This window comes from Lissotriton helveticus, chromosome 5_1 (genome assembly GCF_964261635.1).
Source record: "Lissotriton helveticus chromosome 5_1, aLisHel1.1, whole genome shotgun sequence".
In the NCBI taxonomy this organism is placed as follows: Eukaryota; Metazoa; Chordata; class Amphibia; order Caudata; family Salamandridae; genus Lissotriton; species Lissotriton helveticus.
This window is the reverse complement of record NC_136065.1, coordinates 1,622,156,463-1,622,179,821: the sequence shown is the minus strand read 5'-3', so window position 1 is coordinate 1,622,179,821 and position 23,359 is coordinate 1,622,156,463. Positions and strand designations below refer to the sequence as shown.

The 23,359-nt window shown below is 43.1% G+C and overlaps 2 non-coding genes across 2 annotated transcripts; both read left to right on the top strand.

Annotated features, from left to right (window-relative positions):
- Nucleotides 1-14,871: 14,871 nt before the first annotated feature.
- On the top strand, nt 14,872-14,944 carry TRNAR-UCG (transfer RNA arginine (anticodon UCG)). Its single transcript has one exon. It is a non-coding gene; the product is annotated as a tRNA-Arg (tRNA).
- Nucleotides 14,945-22,361: 7,417 nt separating this feature from the next.
- TRNAR-UCG (transfer RNA arginine (anticodon UCG)) lies at nt 22,362-22,434 on the top strand. The gene has a single exon. It is a non-coding gene; the product is annotated as a tRNA-Arg (tRNA).
- Nucleotides 22,435-23,359: the final 925 nt, after the last annotated feature.

Genomic DNA, 23,359 nt, shown 5'->3' with positions numbered 1-23,359 from the left:
ACAATGAATTCTCTTGAGAAATCAGGGGTTCTGAGGATTGGAGCAGTACACATTGCTTGTTTCAAGGTGACGAAGGCTCGCTGACAAGCCTCCGTCCAAACTACCCGTCGGGGTTGTTTCTTGGATGTAAGTTCAGTGAGGGGTGCCACAATGGTGCCATACCCCTTCACAAAACGACGGTAGTATCCAGTGAGGCCCAGGAAGGCTCGGACCTCGGTTTGGGTCTTGTGGGGCTCCCAGGCCAACATAGCCTCGATCTTCGCCTGTAGGGGCTGCACTGTTCCCCTGCCCACCAAGTGGCCTAGGTACACCACCGACCCCTGCCCAATCTGACATTTGCTGGCCTTGATGGTCAAGCCAGCCTGTTTCAGGGCCTGGAGAACAGCTTGCAAATGCTGCAAATGATCCTCCCAACTGCTGCTGAAGACAGCAATGTCATCCAGATAAGCAGCCGCGAAAGTCTCCATTCCAGAGAGGACCTCGTTCACCAGCCTCTGAAAAGTGGCAGGAGCGTTCTTGAGCCCAAAGGGCATCACACAGAACTGGTAGTGACCCTCAGGCGTGGAAAAGGCTGACCTTTCCTTTGCTCCATCTGTAAGGGAGATCTGCGAGTACCCCGAAGTAAGGTCAAAGGTACTCAAGTATTGGGCAGCTCCCAGCCGGTCAATGAGTTCATCCGCCCTCGGGATCGGATGAGCATCAGTCTTTGTTACTGAATTTAGTCCCCGGTAATCCACACAGAACCTCAGTTCTGGAGTGGTGCCTGGCGGGGCAGCTTTAGGTACCAGAACCACCGGACTGGACCAGGGGCTACTAGAAGGTTCAATCACTCCTAGCTCCAGCATCTTAGCGACCTCACTATGGATGCTGGCCTTCACCTTGTCTGACAGCCGGTAGATTTTAGACTTCACAGGTGGGCTGTCTCCTGTGTCCACATCATGGGTACACAGATGGGTTCTTCCCGGGACAAGGGAGAACAGCGAGGGAAATTGCTCCAGGACCTGGCGGCAATCCCTCTGCTGTTCAGGAGTTAGGGATGGGGAGAGAATCACTCCCTCCACAGGACCCATCCTTTTCCTGAGACGAAAAAAGATCAGGGAGAGGCTCGCTTTCCTCTTCCTCTGCTCCATCAGTCACCATCATTAAGGTAACCTCGGGCCTCTCGTGGTGTGGTTTGAGGCGATTGGCATGCAGCACCCGTAGGGGCTGTTGGGGGGTCTTAAGATCCACTAAGTAAGTGGACTTACCCTTTCTCACCATCACCTCAAAGGGGCCTGTCCAGCGATCCTGGAGGGCACTTAGCTCCCCAGGTTCCATCACCCACACTTTCTGGCCAGGCTCCAACTCCACCGGGTGAGCGTTGTGGTCATACCACTCTTTCCACATAGCCCGCATGTAAGCTGACAGGAAGTTGGTCCCCCTGTCGGACACAACCTCCTTGGGGAAACCCACTCGGGTAAAGATACCCATCAGGGCCCTTACCACTACCGGTGCAGTAATGGTCCTCAGAGGAATTGCCTCTGGATACCGTGTGGCATGATCCACCAGAACCAGGATAAACCTGAGACCAGCTGAAGTTGGTGGATCCAATGGCCCCACAATGTCGATGCCCACCCTTTCAAAGGGGGTGCTAATGACAGGAAGTGGTTCCAGGGGAGCTTTCAGCTTCACCCCTGTTTTCCCACTGGCTTGGCAAGACACACATGTCCGACAATAGGTATCGGACGCCACCCTCATCTGAGGCCAATAAAAGTGGGGGACAAGCCGGGCAAAGGTCGTGTCCTGACCCAAGTGTCCTGCCAAGGGTATCTCATGAGCCAGTTCTAAAAGAAAGGCTCGATAACGTTCAGGGACCACCAAGGCCCATGATGAACCGTGCACGGGTGCCTTGGGTTCACTGTAGAGGAGTCCATCCTCCCAGTAAATATGGTAGTGCCCTGTAACGTTTCCTGCTGCCTGGGCTTCGGCCTATCGCCTCAGTCCCTCAAGAGTAGGACACTCCTTCTGACCCTTGCAGAATTCCTCCCTTGTAGGACCTCCCTCCACATGCTACCTAGCAGGGATGGGTTGGTTCTCCAAGGGGGCAACATCCTCCTCTGTGGACTCCAGGTCCACCTCCGCAGGTGGCCTATCCATCTCACGAGGTGGGGATGTTGAGGCAGGCTCCTCCTGCCTACCGTCCTCCTCTTTTCTGGCAGCTGGCTGGGCCATTGTTCCAGGCTCCAGTGTAAGCGGACTCCCCCTCTGGGTAGTCGCGGACCTTGTGCTAACACAGGCCCAGTCAGGTGTACCCAGCATCTCAGAATGAGTCAGGTATTCCACCTCCCTCCAAGCATTGTGCTCCATGTCATTCCCCAGCAGACAATCGACAGGCACGGCAGGGCTTACGGCAACTCAAAGTGAACCTGCAACCCCTTCCCACTCAAATGGAACCTCGGCCACTGGATAGTGACCCATTCTGCCGTCAGCCATCGCGGCGGGGTGGAGTACATTTGGAAGTATCTGCTCTGGAAACACCAGATGACTCCTTACCATAGTCATACTGGCTCCTGTGTCTCTCAGAGCCTCCCCTCTCTGGCCATTGATGGTGACCCATTGCTCATACTTCACAGTATTTGCGGGCAACTGTATCTTTGGAACCATCTCCCGTTCTCCCAGGGACACTAAAGTGACACCCGCCCACTCCCCTACCTTATTTAAGGGCAATTCCTCCCCGAGCACTACACTAGTTACTCCCGGGGCCTTTCCTTCAGTGGGAGGGGGTGGTCTTTTTGGGCATCTCACGTCTCCTTTATAGTGTCCAACACCACTACACTCAAAGCAATGGACAACCCTTGGCTGCTGGCTTTGGCCAGGATTAGGGTTTCGGGGTGGGTTAGCCCTAGGGGTGAATCCTTTTCCCTTAAAGTTATTTTGGGGACCTTTAGAGAACGCCCTCTTGTTATCTCCCCCCTCTTTCTTCTGGGGAGCGCCCTGTCCAGACTTCTGGGAATCCCCTCCAGTCCCCCTTGGGGACACCCGGGTACTAGCCCAGATGTCCGCCTCCTCAGCAAGCTTCCTGGGGCTGGTCAGCTTGCTGTCCACCAGGTGTTGACGCAGCTCGGGAAAACATTTCTCGAGTAGGTGTTCCTTGAGGATGAGGTCATATAATCCCTCATAATCCCCTACCTCACTGCCTTTCACCCAACCCTCCAAGGCCTTATTTGCGTAATCAAGGAAATCCACCCAATTCTGTGTGCCTAGTTTGTGGCTACTCCTAAATTTCTGACTATACTTCTCGGGAGTTAGTCCAAACTTTCTTATCAGCGCCACTTTCATGGTAGGGTAGTGGGTTCGCTTTTCCTGCTCTAGGGCCAACAATGTATCCCTTCCAGCAGGAGGCATGTACTTATACAAACCACCCCCCCAGTGAGTTTCCAGTATCCCATGGGCTCTTAAGGAGACCTCATAGGCAGCTAGCCACTTAGCAATATCATCACCTGCGCTGTAGCTAGCGACAACATCCTTTGGTAAATAGGGTCTGGGTTCCCTGGTTATCTCCTTGGTTTCTTTAGTTTCGCTGCCACCATTGTTGGGTGTGGCAGTCCCTATTTGCAGGGCCTTGAGATCCAGCTCCTTGAGTACTAATTCGTGAGCTAACCTCTTTTCCTCCCTTTCCATCTCCAACCTAGCATACTCCCATTTTAACTGCCTCTCCTCCCTCCGGTCAGCTAGTTCAGTTTCAGTTAACCCTCGTGAAGAAACACTGCTACCCTCCCGGGAGGTTACTTTGAGGCTAATTGACATATCCCCCACCCCCAGTGGGCACACCCCATCTACCTCGATGACAGTGTTCTTCTCTGACTCGTCTTCCTCAACCGTTCCCTCAGGGTGCGCTTCCACCCATGCCCTCAGACTAGTTTGGAGCTCCTCTTTCTTGGCCTCTCGCCTATAGAACACCCCCCTTTCCTGACAGAAGTCCTTGAGTTGCGCCACAGTATAGGTCTCCAACCCTTCAAAATTGAACTCCATCTTAACAGTGGGGTTGTGGATAGCCACTCCGAGGTAGGTAAGGACAGTACACAAGGATCACCTCCACCCACCTCCAGAAGTAAATTTGGAAAAGCAAAAAAATGAAATTAGGGAGACCGCTTGGAAAAAACTCCAGGTGTAGGCCCGTGGTAAGCACTGCGTTACTACTAAGTGGGTGTAAGCACAAACCCGTATCCCGCCGCTGAACACCAATTATGTTAGACCTAGGGAACCTAGTCTACATAGGGTAGCCTGGCACAGTGGACAAAGCTAAACTCCGAGGCTTTTGTGTAGTGCTTACAATCCCACTCACCATAACTCAGCGACTTACCATTAAAAGTAAAGGACGCCACACCGGTTTAGAAAAATAACCAGTACTTTTTATAAAAGTTCTCTTTGTTCCTTTTTAGTCAAATTAGTGTATACATTTAGTTCAAAAGAGGTTTCCACATTCAATTAGCAATATTCATCAACTTTCTCAATTCAGTGAAGATTAATTCTGGTTACATTTCATTTGAGATTAACCACCATCAATATCAACAGTATTGCTTGTCAACTTAAATAGTGCAGAATGGGTAGGTCACTGTACAAGATTAATGCACCACATTAACCTGGCATGTACGTTACCCATCCAAACTCAGGGTCTAAATTAGCTCGAGCTCACGGCTCCACAGAGTTCTACCCCCAGCAGCGTTCCTGGCAATGGTCACAGCCAGCTATACGGCCAAAAGAAGACAGGCAAATTAATTACACTTTCTTATTGCTACTTTTATGCTCTACTTCTATTGGGTTTTGAAAAAAAGGGTGTTTGGGCCCTATGGGAAAGAGGGTAGGTTGGGCCTCTGTATTTGCAAAAAAGGGGGGGATTTTACCTATGCCTCTGTGCTTATTTGTACCATTTATTCAATTCTGAAGGAAAACCAAACGTCAATTAGTTATCCTGACATATTTATGTCTTTTTATTTGAATATTATTACTATTTTTTCTGGGTTAATCGGAGAAAGAACAATATCAACTGTACGTTTTGCCATACAATTCAACACAAATTTTAGACATTACAGTGAAACACAAACAAACATACTGAATATTTACAGATTATGACCAAGGAGAATCAATCAAAAATTGATACAGTTGCCAAGGAAAAATAAACATACCAAATCAACGTGCATTGGCAAGTCAATACCCATTAGCTATTAATTATTTAGGGGGCATAAAACACTTTTCGACCATGTACCAAATGCCCCTGAACTCCGAACAATGTCACAATCAATTCAAAATGAATCAGAGCATAAATGCCGAGTAAATCAAAGCGTAGATGCCGACGCGTTTCAAATCCTGCGTGATGAATCACAGGATTCTCATCAGGGCTGGATGAATCGATTCCATAGGGAACTGTTTATAACAAAAACGAGGAAGAAACTTTTAAAAATAATTCCTCAATCCATTCTTATTCATTTAACTCCAAACATAAAAACATCTGACGATGCAGCATACCTTATTTAATATCAAGGTTGCTCTTGTCTTAAAAATGCCGTGAACGCGGTGGATGTCACTCTGCAAAAAACAACAAATCAAATATTTTGATGTTTTTGTCCCAATGTTGAAAAAATGGATTGAGCCCCAGCACCAATAGGCAAAGAATTCTGTACCTGAGTGTTTTTGTGTCAGCGGCTTGTCATTAAACCATCGCGTGCTCTAGTGGACTTCAATTTATTTATTCCTAAAAGAAGGGTGTTCTGTAACAATGCAGAAAAAGAAGGAATAAGAGTGCATGATAATCGGGTGCGCTGGCTGTCTAACGGACCCTAAGAGACATTCAATGGAGGGACTTACTTCAACCGGTGGGTTGGAGAAAGCAGTGTTATTTTCCGCTGTTGAATTCCGCTAATCGTCACTCCTGCCGTGGTCTCTGGACCTGCAATCGGCGAAAAATAGTTACTTGCTCGCATTCGTGCATCTTAAATAAAACGAAACAAACGGCTGCCGCCATCTTCGACTCTCACCTTCATTTTTGCTATAGCTCACAGCAAAAGGGTTCCGTTTCACTAGCGCTATTGTTTGAAACAACAAGTTCGAAGTGGCGAGGTGATCTGCTCAACCAAATAGATGTCACATGATCTGGTCTCAACCAATCAAGTGCTATTGGTTTATTTTGATGCATTTTGGGATTCGTGGTTTTAACCACATAACAATTCCTTTTCTGCAAGATTAACACCAATTTTTTCTGTAACAGAGTAAACTATTAAAGTCTATTGACTTCACTCATGGAGTTTAATCCTTTGTTCACACTATCGAATTTCATGATGAGATACGCTTCTTTACATAGTAGCGCACTTTCAATACATGGCGATTGGTGCTTGGGATCAACCCATGTTAACACAGTCCATTTGAAGTCGTTTTCGCTATGGTTTTTGCTTAGAAAGTGCTCAACCATCGGTGCAGTCAAAACCTTTTTCTTTATTCGGGACCGATGTTGGGTGATTCTGACATTAACAGATTGGCAAGTCTTGCTAATATATATTCTGTCGCATGGACACACCACGGCATAGACGACATTTTTAGTTTTACAATTTGTAAACATGTCGTGCTTCCATTTTACCCCATCATGATCAAAAACATTTCCTTCTAAAGTGGTTGTGCATGAGACACAGTTACCACATTTGTGATGCCCACAAATTGGTTTAAGGTTCCATTGTGCTAACAAATCACCTTTTTGTTTCGGGATGTAGCTGTCGGCTCTAACAATTTGCTGCCCTATGCTGGGATTTTTACGCATAGCGAAAATGGGCTTGGGAATAGGATGCTCAAGTGTTTCCAAAAGATGCCAGTTCTTTAGAATGATTCGTTTAAATTGATTGGTGTGAGACCCAAAGGTGGTCACACAAACCAATTTATCCAGTTCAGTCTTTTCTTTAATCTGAAGGAGATTTTCTCTGGGGGTAAATCTAGCCCGCCTCAACGAATATTTCAACAATTTCTTGGGGTAACCCCTACTGGCCATTTCTTCACAAAAGGTCTTCCCATAAGATTCAAAATCCGCTACATCTGTACAATTTCGCCTCATTCGCAACAATTGTCCATAAGGAAGATTCTCTTTTAAGCACTGTGGGTGGGCACTCCTATAGTGGAGGATGGTATTGCGGTCCGTTTCTTTTTTGTATATAGTGGTTGTCAGCCTCTTATCGCCGACGCCTACTGTGACGTCAAGGAAGGTCATTTTGTTTTTACTGGATGTGATCGAAAATGTAATATCCTTATGTCTGGAATTTAACCAGTCATAGAAGGAATCAAGCTCGGTCTGGCTCCCCTGCCACAGGAGCCAGACGTCATCAATGTATCTTAACCACTGGCTTATGTTTCCTACAAATGGGTTGTTGTTGTATATGAACCTTTCTTCATATTGTGCCATGTAGAGCACCGCCATCTCCGGCGCATAAGGACATCCCATGGCCGTCCCTTTTATTTGGATAAAAAACTCATTCTCGAATTTGAAGTAGTTACAGTGCAAGGTTATTTCTGCCAGCCCTACAATGAATGCGGTAGGAACCCTGTGTGGTCTTTCACGTTTCTCCAGATAAAGTTCCATTACCTGAAGGGCCTCATCCTGGGGGATCTGGGTATAAAGTGAAGCCACATCTAATGTGGCCATCACCTGCCTCTCGTTGTTAAATGGTAATCCTTCTATCTTAGTGATGAAGTCTGTGGTGTCCCTGAGGTACGACTTAACCTCTGATAAAAAAGATTTCAGAAAAAAATCAATATATTTTGAGATAGGCTCTAAGGCTGAATCACAGCCTGAAACGATCGGTCTACCGGGAGGTGCCTGCTCGTTTTTATGAATTTTGGGCAAAAAATAGAGGACCGGTGTCCTCGGCAATTTCTTGTTCAAATATTCAAATTCTTTTGGGCCTAGGTATCCTTCCTCCAGTGCAGCCCTAGTTAATCTGGCTATTTTGTCCTGGATGGCATGTATAGGATCTTCCTTCACTGGTCTATACCATTCACGATTGTTGACATGTGATTTTCCTTCTTCAAGGTACATCGTGCGGGGCCAAACTACCACCGCACCCCCCTTGTCTGCCTGTTTTATAAGGATAGATGTATCCTCCTTGAGGTCTTTGATGGCTGACATAAGTCCTTTACTGATGTTGTTCTGCACAAATCTCTTTGTTTTTTCTAATTTAGTCAATGAAGATAAAACTACCTGTTCAAATGCGAGAATTTGTTTCGGTATGTTTTGTGTAGGAGTAAATTTCGATTTCATCCTGAGACCAGTGGTCTCTTGGCTAGACGTCACCTCGGCGCCTGCGAAAAAGGCCTTCAATCTTATTTTACGACAAAAGTTTAATGCCTCTAGTTTGAGTTTAGTGAAGTCTGTTCTCTTTTGAGGGACAAACTTGAGGCCCAGGCTTAAAACCATTTCCTCATCCTTAGTTAAGTGTTTTGGCGAAAGATTGACTATAGTTGACTTATTTAACTCTTGTAGTATTTGTTGTGAGTTCGCATCTCCCATGGCTGCTTGAAGCGTACCCTTGTCTGCCCGCCTCTGTCTAAAAAAGACGAAGAGGCTGCAGCAGCACCTCAATTTTTAAAAGAGTCCTGCCTTGAGTCTGAGGAAGAGTCGGAAGAAGTTGTATCTGAAAATGTGAGGAACCTGTTTCTTGATCTACCTTGAAACGAGGTTAATGCACTCCTAGATTCACCTGAGGTGCAATAATCTTCCTTGAGGAATGGATAAACTTGATCTAATTTAAACGATTTAGAGTCCCTCTCAAATTGAGCTGTTTTAACATTGATGGTGTTGTCTTTAAACAGCTGTATTTCTTTTTCTATTTTACCCAAAAGGGCCTTCGCTTCCGTGACTGTTTGGGTATCTGTGATATTTTTAACCAATTCCTCAATTTCTTTTTCTTCCTGACTACAAATACGTTGAGCTGTCTCAATGGTATGCACCATTAGATCTCTACTGCACTTGGTGTTTATTTGGCTAAAGCCTTTTTTATAATCCGCATCTTCAATAAAGATGACAGGAATGTTTTTTACCTGTAAGCCCCAAGGAATTGTTCCCGCTATTAGATGTTTCAATAGAAAATGACCATGTAATTCAGTCCCAATGTGTTTCTTCTGAAGACGGATCAATTTTTCTGTTTCATTCTGCTTTGTGGCAGAAGAGCTTAGTGTTATGGAGGAGAATGGAGAGGAATCAATTAAATTCTTAATGTGGCTTTCCGTAAAGGACAAAGTGTCTTTCTCAGACATACTCAGCAGGAGACAAGTCTCCTGCTAAAGACTTAATCTGTACTTGATTGATAAGGATCACACACTGTGTCAATCCATTACCCACTCGGGTAACGACCCGCACTAGAATTTTGAAAAAAAGGGTGTTTGGGCCCTATGGGAAAGAGGGTAGGTTGGGCCTCTGTATTTGCAAAAAAGGGGGGGATTTTACCTATGCCTCTGTGCTTATTTGTATTATTTATTCAATTCTGAAGGAAAACCAAACGTCAATTAGTTATCCTGACATATTTATGTCTTTTTATTTGAATATTATTACTATTTTTTCTGGGTTAATCGGAGAAAGAACAATATCAACTGTACGTTTTGCCATACAATTCAACACAAATTTTAGACATTACAGTGAAACACAAACAAACATACTGAATATTTACAGATTATGACCAAGGAGAATCAATCAAAAATAGATACAGTTGCCAAGGAAAAATAAACATACCAAATCAACGTGCATTGGCAAGTCAATACCCATTAGCTATTAATTATTTAGGGGGCATAAAACACTTTTCGACCATGTACCAAATGCCCCTGAGCTCCGAACAATGTCAAAATCAATTCAAAATGAATCAGAGCATCAATGCCGAGTAAATCAAAGCGTAGATGCCGACGCGTTTCAAATCCTGCGTGATGAATCACAGGATTCTCATCAGGGCTGGATGAATCGATTCCATAGGGAACTGTTTATAACAAAAACGAGGAAGAAACTTTTAAAAATAATTCCTCAATCCATTCTTATTCATTTAACTCCAAACATAAAAACATCTGACGATGCAGCATACCTTATTTAATATCAAGGTTGCTCTTGTCTTAAAAATGCCGTGAACGCGGTGGATGTCACTCTGCAAAAAACAACAAATCAAATATTTTGATGTTTTTGTCCCAATGTTGAAAAAATGGATTGAGCCCCAGCACCAATAGGCAAAGAATTCTGTACCTGAGTGTTTTTGTGTCAGCGGCTTGTCATTAAACCATCGCGTGCTCTAGTGGACTTCAATTTATTTATTCCTAAAAGAAGGGTGTTCTGTAACAATGCAGAAAAAGAAGGAATAAGAGTTCATGATAATCGGGTGCGCTGGCTGTCTAACGGACCCTAAGAGACATTCAATGGAGGGACTTACTTCAACCGGTGGGTTGGAGAAAGCAGTGTTATTTTCCGCTGTTGAATTCCGCTAATCGTCACTCCTGCCGTGGTCTCTGGACCTGCAATCGGCGAAAAATAGTTACTTGCTCGCATTCGTGCATCTTAAATAAAACGAAACAAACGGCTGCCGCCGTCGTCGACTCTCACCTTCATTTTTGCTATAGCTCACAGCAAAAGGGTTCCGTTTCACTAGCGCAATTGTTTGAAACAACAAGTTCGAAGTGGCGAGGTGATCTGCTCAACCAAATAGATGTCACATGATCTGGTCTCAACCAATCAAGTGCTATTGGTTTATTTTGATGCATTTTGGGATTCGTGGTTTTAACCACATAACAATTCCTTTTCTGCAAGATTAACACCAATTTTTTCTGTAACAGAGTAAACTATTAAAGTCTATTGACTTCACTCATGGAGTTTAATCCTTTGTTCACACTATCGAATTTCATGATGAGATACGCCTCTTTATGTAGTAGCGCACTTTCAATACATGGCGATTGGTGCTTGGGATCAACCCATGTTAACACAGTCCATTTGAAGTCGTTTTCGCTATGGTTTTTGCTTAGAAAGTGCTCAACCATTGGTGCAGTCAAAACCTTTTTCTTTATTCGGGACCGATGTTGGGTGATTCTGACATTAACAGATTGGCAAGTTTTGCCAATATATATTCTGTCGCATGGACACACCACGGCATAGACGACATTTTTAGTTTTACAATTTGTAAACATGTCGTGCTTCCATTTTACCCCATCATGATCAAAAACATTTCCTTCTAAAGTGGTTGTGCATGAGACACAGTTACCACATTTGTGATGCCCACAAATTGGTTTAAGGTTCCATTGTGCTAACAAATCACCTTTTTGTTTCGGGATGTAGCTGTCGGCTCTAACAATTTGCTGCCCTATGCTGGGATTTTTACGCATAGCGAAAATGGGCTTGGGAATAGGATGCTCAAGTGTTTCCAAAAGATGCCAGTTCTTTAGAATGATTCGTTTAAATTGATTGGTGTGAGACCCAAAGGTGGTCACACAAACCAATTTATCCAGTTCAGTCTTTTCTTTAATCTGAAGGAGATTTTCTCTGGGGGTAAATCTAGCCCGCCTCAACGAATATTTCAACAATTTCTTGGGGTAACCCCTACTGGCCATTTCTTCACAAAAGGTCTTCCCATAAGATTCAAAATCCGCTACATCTGTACAATTTCGCCTCATTCGCAACAATTGTCCATAAGGAAGATTCTCTTTTAAGCACTGTGGGTGGGCACTCCTATAGTGGAGGATGGTATTACGGTCCGTTTCTTTTTTGTATATAGTGGTTGTCAGCCTCTTATCGCCGACGCCTACTGTGACGTCAAGGAAGGTCATTTTGTTTTTACTGGATGTGATCGAAAATTTAATATCCTTATGTCTGGAATTTAACCAGTCATAGAAGGAATCAAGCTCGGTCTGGCTCCCCTGCCACAGGAGCCAGACGTCATCAATGTATCTTAACCACTGGCTTATGTTTCCTACAAATGGGTTGTTGTTGTATATGAACCTTTCTTCATATTGTGCCATGTAGAGCACCACCATCTCCGGCGCATAAGGACATCCCATGGCCGTCCCTTTTATTTGGATAAAAAACTCATTCTCGAATTTGAAGTAGTTACAGTGCAAGGTTATTTCTGCTAGCCCTACAATGAATGCGGTAGGAACCCTGTGTGGTCTTTCACGTTTCTCCAGATAAAGTTCCATTACCTGAAGGGCCTCATGCTGGGGGATCTGGGTATAAAGTGAAGCCACATCTAATGTGGCCATCACCTGCCTCTCGTTGTTAAATGGTAATCCTTCTATCTTAGTGATGAAGTCTGTGGTGTCCCTGAGGTACGACTTAACCTCTGATAAAAAAGATTTCAGAAAAAAATCAATATATTTTGAGATAGGCTCTAAGGCTGAATCACAGCCTGAAACGATCGGTCTACCGGGAGGTGCCTGCTCGTTTTTATGAATTTTGGACAAAAAATAGAGGACCGGTGTCCTCGGCAATTTCTTGTTCAAATATTCAAATTCTTTTGGGCCTAGGTATCCTTCCTCCAGTGCAGCCCTAGTTAATCTGGCTATTTTGTCCTGGATGGCATGTATAGGATCTTCCTTCACTGGTCTATACCATTCACGATTGTTGACATGTGATTTTCCTTCTTCAAGGTACATCGTGCGGGGCCAAACTACCACCGCACCCCCCTTGTCTGCCTGTTTTATAAGGATAGATGTATCCTCCTTGAGGTCTTTGATGGCTGACATAAGTCCTTTACTGATGTTGTTCTGCACAAATCTCTTTGTTTTTTCTAATTTAGTCAATGAAGATAAAACTACCTGTTCAAATGCGAGAATTTGTTTCGGTATGTTTTGTGTAGGAGTAAATTTCGTTTTCATCCTGAGACCAGTGGTCTCTTGGCTAGACGTCACCTCGGCGCCTGCGAAAAAGGCCTTCAATCTTATTTCACGACAAAAGTTTAATGCCTCTAGTTTGAGTTTAGTGAAGTCTGTTCTCTTTTGGGGGACAAACTTGAGGCCCAGGCTTAAAACCATTTCCTCATCCTTAGTTAAGTGTTTTGGTGAAAGATTGACTATAGTTGACTTCTATTGGGGACATTCTGGCTCTTAAAGGTCATTTACTGCCCTGAGGAGTTAATAGTACAATGATCTCTGGCTGTTACTTTCACCCTGTAGTCCGGTTCTTAGCACTCGTGCCCAGGGTTCGTTTACTCGGGGCACCGTTTCCCTTCTCACACCCTCAATACCTCAGTGGTTTCTCAAGTGGGTTAAATCAGGACTCTAAAGGTTAATGTCCCGAAGCCGGGATGTCTATTTGCAGGTATTCTTTAGTCCGGCGAGTCAGTGTTCACAGTTCACTCGCTGTGCCGCCTCCCGCTTCCCCACAGATTTCCCAGCTTACTTCGAACTGAAGGGAAAACTCGGCTGGAGTTGCCTACGCACTCCGGTTACCCGTTCAAGCGCCGACGATGAGAGGACTCAGCTGGAGTTCGCATCGATTGGTTCTGTCAGTTCATGTTGCTCCTCCGGCGGGACCGTAGCGGCGCTTGTTCCTCCTTCCGCGATCCCTCCGACACAGGCTCCGCCTCTTCCGACCAGCCTCCTTCGCTTCGGGCGCACCTCCTCCGACGCCACAGGGGTCTTCCTGGTTCCGGATGCCGCCTCTCTCGCAGCGTCACCGCGGTTCTCCTCCTCCTGTCAGCCGGCCTCTGCAGAGCCCCGCCTCCACCACAGCGGTCGGGTTCAGACCCAGGGCTGACAGCTGATGTCTCGCACACAACGTCACTCCCGCAGAGGGGATACTCACTCCCACAGCAAAACGGTGAGAGGTTCCAGTTCTCTTAAGTTGGCAACCACCTTTTGAAGCGTAACTCTCACTTTCTGGCAGTCTCTAGGGCAGTTTCACGCTCCAGCACCTTGGTGAGGTAGAGTTATTGGACCTGCTTAAAAGTTATTTATGGGTCCTTCAGGTCAGGGTTCAGTCAAACCAAGAGGGTCAGCATCAGTATAGGGCGATAGCCGGCCCACAGGACAATCTTTCCCTATTGAAGCGCTGTCCTCCTCATTGAGTTGCCTCCCTCCTGTCCTTGACCACTACATTCTCCTCTGGTCAGTGTGTACTACAAAATGGCCGCCCTGGACTTGGCCTTTTATAGGCTAGCTCCTGACTACTAGAACATGCCAGAGGGTTCCAGAACGTTCCTCACTTGGTCCAATGGGTCAGCCTCCCTAAGTAAACCGTTATGGCAGTTGTTGGCCACCATTTTAGGTCCTTTGGTTTCCCTCAATTTCCAGGAGGTAGGCTAGGCCTCAAAAAGAGAAAATGGAGGAATAGCGTCAAGGAACACCTAGCCCCCAGACAACACTAGCAAAATCCAGGAGGACATTACAGAAAAAAAACTGATAACACTAGGGGCTAAGGGAGACAAAATAAATAATAATGGTAAAGGAACTCACAGAGGCAGGCAGGTCTAACAGAATTGGATTGGTGTAACTGTTGTTTCTAGAGGTGGTGAAAGGCTTTCAGCTACTTGAATAGGGCAAGTCAGGATTCATGAAACGTATACAACCTTTGAGTGTGTGTAAATTGGAATATCCAGGAAGGAGCAGTTTGTACTACTTTCAAAACAGTTTCTCTCCACTTCCGGAAACATCCAGAGCTATATAAAGCATACACTGAGCTTTAATCTCATGAAGATAGAGGTTTAAATGCAAAAGAGAAAACAATAGCTTATCGTACTGGTGACATTCTCATTATATAGATTCCAAAAAAGTGCTTTAATTGAAAGGAGCTGAAAAAAAAACCACAATGGGATCTAAATCTAAATACCTATCAATAATATATTTTCCATCCTTGCATACCACCTACATTATAAAAATAAGTGCAGCAGGACACATGACCACGTGGCCTAATGGATAAGGTGTCTGACTTCGCATCAGAAGATTGAGGGTTCGAGTCCCTTCGTGGTCAGTTTTGGCCAGTGGTCACACAATTCAACTTTCCATTCAGAATGGATGCAGGCTCTTCCAATACTCTTATAGCCCTCACGTTCTCATTCCTAATTATTAATAAATTGGAGTACATACTGCACAGTCATTTAGATTGGAACTTCAGTCTAAAATCGTGTGCATTTTAGTGGCTTTAGAAAAAGTGCTTCTATGTTGATGCACTGAATATGTAATAGGTTTGCAGAATTTTGACTTGACAGAATGGGTTTTTAGCTTAAGTGTGTGTAGATGAACTTCAAGGTGTGTAAGTATGTGTTCATGGAGTGCTTCAAGTGTAAAATCTGTATGATTTGTGCAGTTAAAGTGCTAATTATGCCTACGAGAAAGAAAAGTACAACAGAAGAATTATGAAGGATTGGCACATTGGCTGCCTTTGCTGATGACACATTTGGCTAATTTGTAAAGCACTGGTCTATTAAGTTGCAGAATGTGGTTGAACTTGGTTAGGAGACTTGGTGCCTGTTTCTGTGTCCTGTTGAAGACAAGGACGGCTTGAATTCACTGTCAAAGCCCAGTTTATTGAGAAAAGCATCCAGGGAAGAAGAAGTTTTGAGTCGAAAGTGGTTCTCCTCCAATTTCTCTCTACTTGCTAGAAATGCAAAGTTTCCATTATAGCATAGAACAGAGTGTTAAAGTCGGGGATGGAAGAGGATAAAAATGGGAAGTTTACTTATGGAGAGAACTGAGAAATATCCTGTGTGCAGACACCAGTGTTGGACGATTGAATACATTTAAATAATGCCTCTAGACAGCAAGCATTTATCTGTGCCTCAGTGGCCTAAGGGATAAGGCACTGGCATCCTAAGCCAGGGATTGTGGGTTCAAGTCCCATCTGAGGTGCAAACCAATACACTCTTACTTTTCCAGATATATAGATACATTTATTACAAGCTTCCTCTCAGATGCTTATGAGGTATTAGGAACTTTGAAATTGTACAATTTTACTTCTGTACTCTTCAGAGTCATGTTAGTGTTCTGATAAACTACAAAGTAGATTTTTAAACACCTATCTTTGTCAGATGCATTTTTGACGCGGCAGACGATATTCCTTTGGAAAAAATGATGTGGATTGGATTGGTGTAACTGTTGTTTCTAGAGGTGGTGACAGGTTTTCAGCTACTTGAATAGGGCAAGTCAGGATTCATGAAACTTATACAAACGTTGTGATTGTGTAAATTAGCATATCCAGGACGGAACAGTTTGTACTACTTTCCAAACACTTTCTCTCCACTTCTGGAAACATCCAGAGCTATGAAAGGCATACAACTGAGCTTTAATCTCATGAAGAAAGAGGTTTAAATGCAAAAAAGAAAACAAAAGCTTATCGTACTGGTGACTTTCTCATTATATAGATTCCAAAAAATTGCTTTAATTGAAAGGAGCTGAAAAAAACACAATGGGATGTAAACCTAAATAACTATCAATAATATTTTTTCCATCCTTGCATACCCCCTACATTATAAAAATAAGCGCAGCAGGACACATGACCGCGTGGCCTAATGGATAAGGTGTTTGACTTCGGATCAGAAGATTGAGGATTTGAGTCCCTTCGTAGTTGGTTTTTGCCAATGGTCACACAATTCAGCTTTCCATTCAGAATGGAAGCAGGCTCTTCCAATACTCCTATAGCCATCATGTTCTCATTCCTAATTATTAATAAAGTGGAGTACATATTTGTTATAAAAGGAAGACAGGCGGCACACCAACGTCGTGTAGATTAGGGTCTTTTATTGAGCAAAGACGTAGGAAAACCCAACCATCAAGATCGGGACCAAACGGGCAACTGACAGCCGTTGGACCGAACACTGGACATGTCACCGAGTCAGGCAGCACGAGCTCAGCGCGCGACCTGGGCAGCAACACGGAGCATAGGGTGAATATAACACATCTCCTTTCCTTAAACAGAGAATGAAAACAATGCAACAGAACAAATTGGACAAAAGCTTATAGCAACCTTTTGCAAGAAAACAGGTGAAACACAAAGTAAAACAATGCAGCATAGAATACACTTCTTTCTCTTGAGAATGCAGGATCAGGTAAAACAGGCCATTCAACCCCACATCCTCCCTTAAACAAACAAAATTACACATAATCCTTTAAATAAGCAGGAGCAACCCTACGGCGAAGAGGTCTGCAAAGCCCATCAGCAACAATATTCTTACAGATTTGCACAGAGGGAACAGACTTTACTCTTTTCTGATAAAGTGCCACCCAGCGGAGGTTCCACGTTTGGCCATTCTGCAACTTAATGTAGTTGCCAACTACCGACTTTACTTGGTAGGGCCCCCTAAATTTGTTGAACATCTTCTGATTACCGCCAGGTTTCACTTTTACCAGGTCCCCTTCGGCTATTTTAGCAGAGACACGTTTTTCTGGGACGCTGCATCCCACCTTGTTTATTTTCTCATGCAGCCAGGTAGGGATTAGTTTCGTACCCGCCGCCCTCCCCCTCATGAGCTCAAAGGGTGTCACGGACATGTTGCTATGAACCGTTGTGCGGTACGCCCACAGCATTTCTTTAATTTCCTTCTGTACTGAGCGGCCAGATGCTAAGGCAAGCTGCATGGTGCCCTTAACAAGTCTATTTATCCTCTCACAAAGTCCATTTCCTTGTGGGTTGTAGAGCGAAGTACGCAAATGCTTCAAACCTAGAAATACAAAATAATCCTCCATAATGGCTGAGGTAAGTTGCGTGCCATTGTCTGTTAAAACCATGGAGGGAATCCCCTCACGTCTAAATATCTCATCAAGTACCTTGACAGTGGACTCAGCAGTGATACTTTTCATGAAGGCAACCTCTACCCACCTGGAAGTTGAATCCACCAATACCAAGGCGAATTTCTCAGAATCTAATAGGTCATGGAAAGGACCTATAAAGTCAATGCAGACCTTCTGCCACACACGATCGTCAGAAACAATTTTCCCCATGGTATCCTTACTTGCACAAACCTGTAACCTCTTTTCAGACTCCTTGCATAGCTGGCATTGCTCAACCCAACTCTTCACCTGTGCATCTACCCCCGGCCACCAGAAGTCAGCTTTGATGCGTTTACCAGTAAGGGTTTGGCCTAGATGGCCCTCATGCGCCAAGGCAATGATGCGGGGTCTAAGGGATACCGGAGGTATATATTTTTCACCCCGCACAAGAATATACTCGCCCTGTAAGAAAATCTCATCCTGTAACTGAACATAAGGCCTAAGAGCAGGTGAGACCGTACTTTGCCTTGACACCCCTTCCTTGCACATCTTGATTAGACCATCCATGACAAGATCTTTCCTCATTTCCTCAATCCATTCCCTCCTAGATATAGAACCGGGTAAATCATTTTCTAAGTCATCTAAAAACGCGACCACATTTTCGGTCACCAACTCTTTAGGCAGCTCTTTAGTGTCGGGTAATCTGGATAAGCAGTCCGCAACACTGTTGCACCAACCAGGTAAGTATTCTACATTACACGTGAACTCTTGGACACTAACAGCAAGTCTCGCTAACCTCCCTGAGCAATTTCTAATTCCCCCAGGGGCTAAAACCTTCAACAGAGGCTTGTGGTCCGTTCTGAGTGTGAACGTGATCCCCCATAAATACACTCTGAAATACCGGGTTGCCCATGCAGCTGCCAATGCTTCACGCTCTATGACCGAGTAATTCCTTTCGGTCTCAGTCAGAGAACGCGAAGCAAATGCAATAGTGTTTTGTTTACCACCCCCTTTTTGTGTTAGGACCGCTCCAATCCCAACAGAGCTGGCGTCAACAGTGAGGATGGTGTGATATGACTGCACAAAACTTGAGAGAATGTTAGCATCTAAGATGTTTTGTTTGATCAACAAAAAGGCATTCCTCTGATCTGCACCCCAAGTGAAACCTTTCCCTTTTCGCATGATGATTCGCAAGGGTTCTACCTTTCCTGCAAAGTTTTTTACGAACTTTGCATAGTACTCAACCATGCCCATAAAAGACCTTAGTTTGTCTTTATCATCAGGTTCAGACACATTACATATTGCACTTACAAGGTCTTTTTTGGGTTGTATGCCAAGGCCAGACACGTGGTACCCCAGGTAATCTACTTCCTCAACAGCAAATACACATTTTTCCCTTCGCAATGTTAAACCAGCCCTTGAAAGAGCAGTGAGAACTTTATCTAGAATAACATTATGGTCATCAATGTTCAAACCATGAATTAAGATATCGTCCTGGAAAAATACTACCCTTTCAATGTCTTTGAGGACATCTGTGATGATTCTTTGGAACGCACTTGCTGCCGAGCAGAGGCCAAAGGGAAGTCTTTTGAATTGGTATGTGCCCTCCGGAGTGATGAATGATGTAAATTGCTTCGAGTCCGGGTGAAGCTTTATCTGGTGGTATGCGCTGCGGAGATCCAACTTTGAAAAAATCTTTCCTCCACCCAAACTCAGGACAATTTCATTTATGTTTGGAAGTGGAAAGCTATCCATTATCACGGCTTTATTAAGACTTCGCATGTCCACACAGAAGCGCAAGGATTTGTCCGGTTTCTGTGTGATCACTACTGGACTCAACCACTGTGTGGCCTCCACAGGTTCAATTATGTCATCCTCCAACAACTGCTTGATAATCTGTCTGACCTCATCCCTTGCAGATAGGGGTATCTTCCTTGCGGTGTGTTTCACAGGTGCTACACTCTTCTTGGTTTTAATAACATGTTGGTAACCAATGGCTTCCCCCAATTTCTCATTAAAGACGTTTTCATGTTTTTTAAGAATGGCTTCTAGATTCTCATAAACTATATTGCACATATTTTCACCCTCCACACACATTACAGGTGGATCAGCTCTCGGGTTCACGCTTATATTAAGCTCATATTGGTGCAACCATCCCAAAATTGCAGGACCATGTGGGGATACATAAACCTTTCCCTGAGTGGTTCTCCCCATAAACCTAATATTGGCCTCAAAGAATCCAAGGACACCAATGCTCACCCCTTGATAACCTCTTAGAGTGATGTCAGATTTCACTATAACAGATCCGGTGCAAGATAAATTATACAATTTCTTTGGGATGATTGTGTAAAGCGACCCTGTATCCACCATTAAATTGACAACAATCCCATTCAACTCAAAATCCGCTTTAGGCCGAGATAGAACAACACCCTCTGTTAATTCCAGGCTGCCAGCAGACGTAATCATCATTACCTCCGCTTCATCATCAGTAGCTTCACTCTCAATCATAGCAACCTTTTTTGAGCTGTTTGTTCTACACATTCGTGCATAATGCCCTTTTTTCCCACATTTTAAACAATCCTTAGACAAAGCCGTACAATTCTTTGAATCAGCTAAATGAAAAGGGCTTCCACATCTATTACAAGACCGTGTGGTCTGTTTAAACTTGCTAGTTGTCCCACTTCTATTAAAAGAGGTTGTGGGTTTCCCCCCCTTATTTGTTTGTCTTCCTTGTATTAAGCTTATGCTTTCTGAAGCATCTGCCTGCAAATTTGCAGCAATAGCACCATGGGGGCGCTGTCGCCTGCGTTGACGGGCTGAAGACTGACTGTTAATGCTCCGTCAAGCTTCGTATGAAGACAGCTACAGTTTTAATTCCCTTCACGGTGAGCGACTGTTCAACATACCTTCACTCGAGGTTTACGTTTTTGTTTCTAATTCCGATCCGCTTACTCTGGTCTGTGAATATTTCCTCTGGTTGGGTTTCCTTTCTCGCGTCGTCTTTTCCGCTGAACTCTGAGTTTTCTTTCTCGCGTGACCCTCCGCCTTCAACTGTCGCCAAAATGTTATAAAAGGATGACAGGCGGCACACCAACGTCGTGTAGATTAGGGTCTTTTATTGAGCAAAGACGTAGGAAAACCCAACCATCAAGATCGGGACCAAACGGGCAACTGACAGCCGTTGGACCGAACACTGGACATGTCACCGAGTCAGGCAGCACGAGCTCAGCGCGCGACCTGGGCAGCAACACGGAGCATAGGGTGAATATAACAATATTGCACAGTCATTTAGATTGCATCTTCATTATAAAATCTTGTGCATTTTAGTGGCATTAAAAAGTGCTTCTATGTACACGCACTGAATATGTAATAGGTTTGCAGAATTTTGACTTGACAGAATGGGTTTGTAGCTTAAGTGTGTGTAGATGAACTGCAAGGTGTGTAAGTATGTATTCATGGAGTGCTTCAAGTGTAAAATCTGTATGATTTGTGCAGTTAAAGTGCTAATTTTGCCTACAAGAAAGAAAAGTACTGCAGAAGAATTATAAAGGATTGGCACATTGGCTGCCTTTGCTGATGACACAGTAGGCTAACTTGTAAAGCACTGGTCTATTAAGTTGCAGAGTGTGATTGAACTTGGTTAGGAGACTTGGTGCCTGTTTCTGTGTCCTGCTAAAGACAACGACGGCTTGATAACACTGTCAAAGCCCAGTTTATTGAGAAAAGCATCCAGGGAAGAAGACGTTTTGAGTCGAAAGTGGTTCTCCTCCAATTTCTCTCTACTTGCTAGAAATGCAAAGTTTCCATTATAGCATAGAACAGAGTGTAAAAGGCGAGGATGGAAGAGGATGAAAATGGGAAGTTTACTTATGGAGAGAACTGAGAAATGTCCTGTGTGCAGACACCAGTGTTGGACGATTGAATACATTTAAATAATGCCTCTAGACAGCAAGTGTTTATCTGTGCCTCAGTGGCCTAATGGCTAATGCACTGGCCTCCTGAGCCAGGGATTGTGGGTTGAAGTACCATCTGAGGTGCAAACCAATATCCACTCTTACTTTTCCAGAAACATAGATACATTTATTACAAGCTTCCTCTCAGAAGCTTATGAGGTATTAGGAACTTTGAAATTGTACCATTTCACTTCTGTACTCTTCAGAGTCATGTTAGTGTTCTGATAAACTACAAAGTAGATTTTTAAACGCCTATCTTTGTCAGATGCATTTTTGACCCGGCAGACGAAATTCCTTTGGAAAAAATGATTTGGATTGCATTGGTGTAACTGTTGTTTCTAGAGGTGGTGACAGGTTTTCAGCTACTTGAATAGGGAAAGTCAGGATTCATGAAACGTATACAACCTTTGAGTGAGTAAATTGGAATATCCAGGAAGGAGCAGTTTGTACTACTTTCAAAACAGTTTCTCTCCACTTCTGGAAACATCCAGAGCTATATAAAGCATACAGCTGAGCTTTAATCTCACGAAGAAAGAGGTTTAAATGCTAAAAAGAAAACAATAGTTTATCGTACTGGTGACTTTCTTATTATATAGATTCCCAAAAGAGTGCTTTAATTGAAAGGAGCTGAAAAAACACAATGGGATGTAAACCTAAATAACTATCAATAATATATTTTCCATCCTTGCATACCAGCTACATTATAAAAATAAGCGCAGCATGACACATGACCACGTGGCCTAATGGATAAGGCGTCTGACTTCGGATCAGAAGAATGAGGGTTCGAGCCCCTTTGTGGTCGGTTTTTGCCAATGGTCACACAATTCAGGTTTCCATTCAGAATGGAAGCAGGCTCTTCCAATACTCTTATAGTCATCATATTCTCATTCCTAATTATTAATAAAGTGGAGTACATACTGCACAGTCATTTAGGGTAGTGAGACAAAATATCGAACTTAAAATATCGATATACAATAATATCGATGTTTTAATTTCGATAGTAAAGAATATCGATGTCCAAAATATCGACAGACAGAATATCGTTTTTTTAAGGTATGTATGTTACTAATATCGAATGTTACTAATATCGAAATTTTGTTTAGTGTTATGTATTTTAATGTGTTGTTTATATGTTTGTTAAACATGTTTTGTAATGTATGTTTGAAAATTTGTAAATTTGTTTACATTTTGCGTTTTAGTATCAGAGCGGGTTGTGGGTTTATAGGGGAATAGGGTGGGAAGTAATTTAATAATAATTAATTAATTAATATATGTTTGTAAATATTTTTATTTAATACTTAATTGGTAATTAATTAATATTAATTAGTTAATTAATTAATTTAATTTTGTACATATTTTTAATTAATAATTAATTGGTAAATAATTAATATTAATTAGTTAATTACATTAATTAGAGTAATTATTTTATATATATAATTTTTTGTTATTGTTAATTAATTAATTGGGAAACTATAATATTAATTAGTAAACTAAATTATTTACAGCTAATGTGCTTATATATTTACTTTATTGTTATTGTTAATTAATAATTAATTGATAATTAAATAATATTAATTATGTAATTAAATTATTTAGAGTTCATGTGCTAATATATTTAATGTGTTGTTATTGTTAATTAATAATTATTTGGTAATTAAATAATATTAATTATGTAATTAAATTATTTAGAGTTAATGTGCTAATATATTTATTTTTTTGTTATTGTT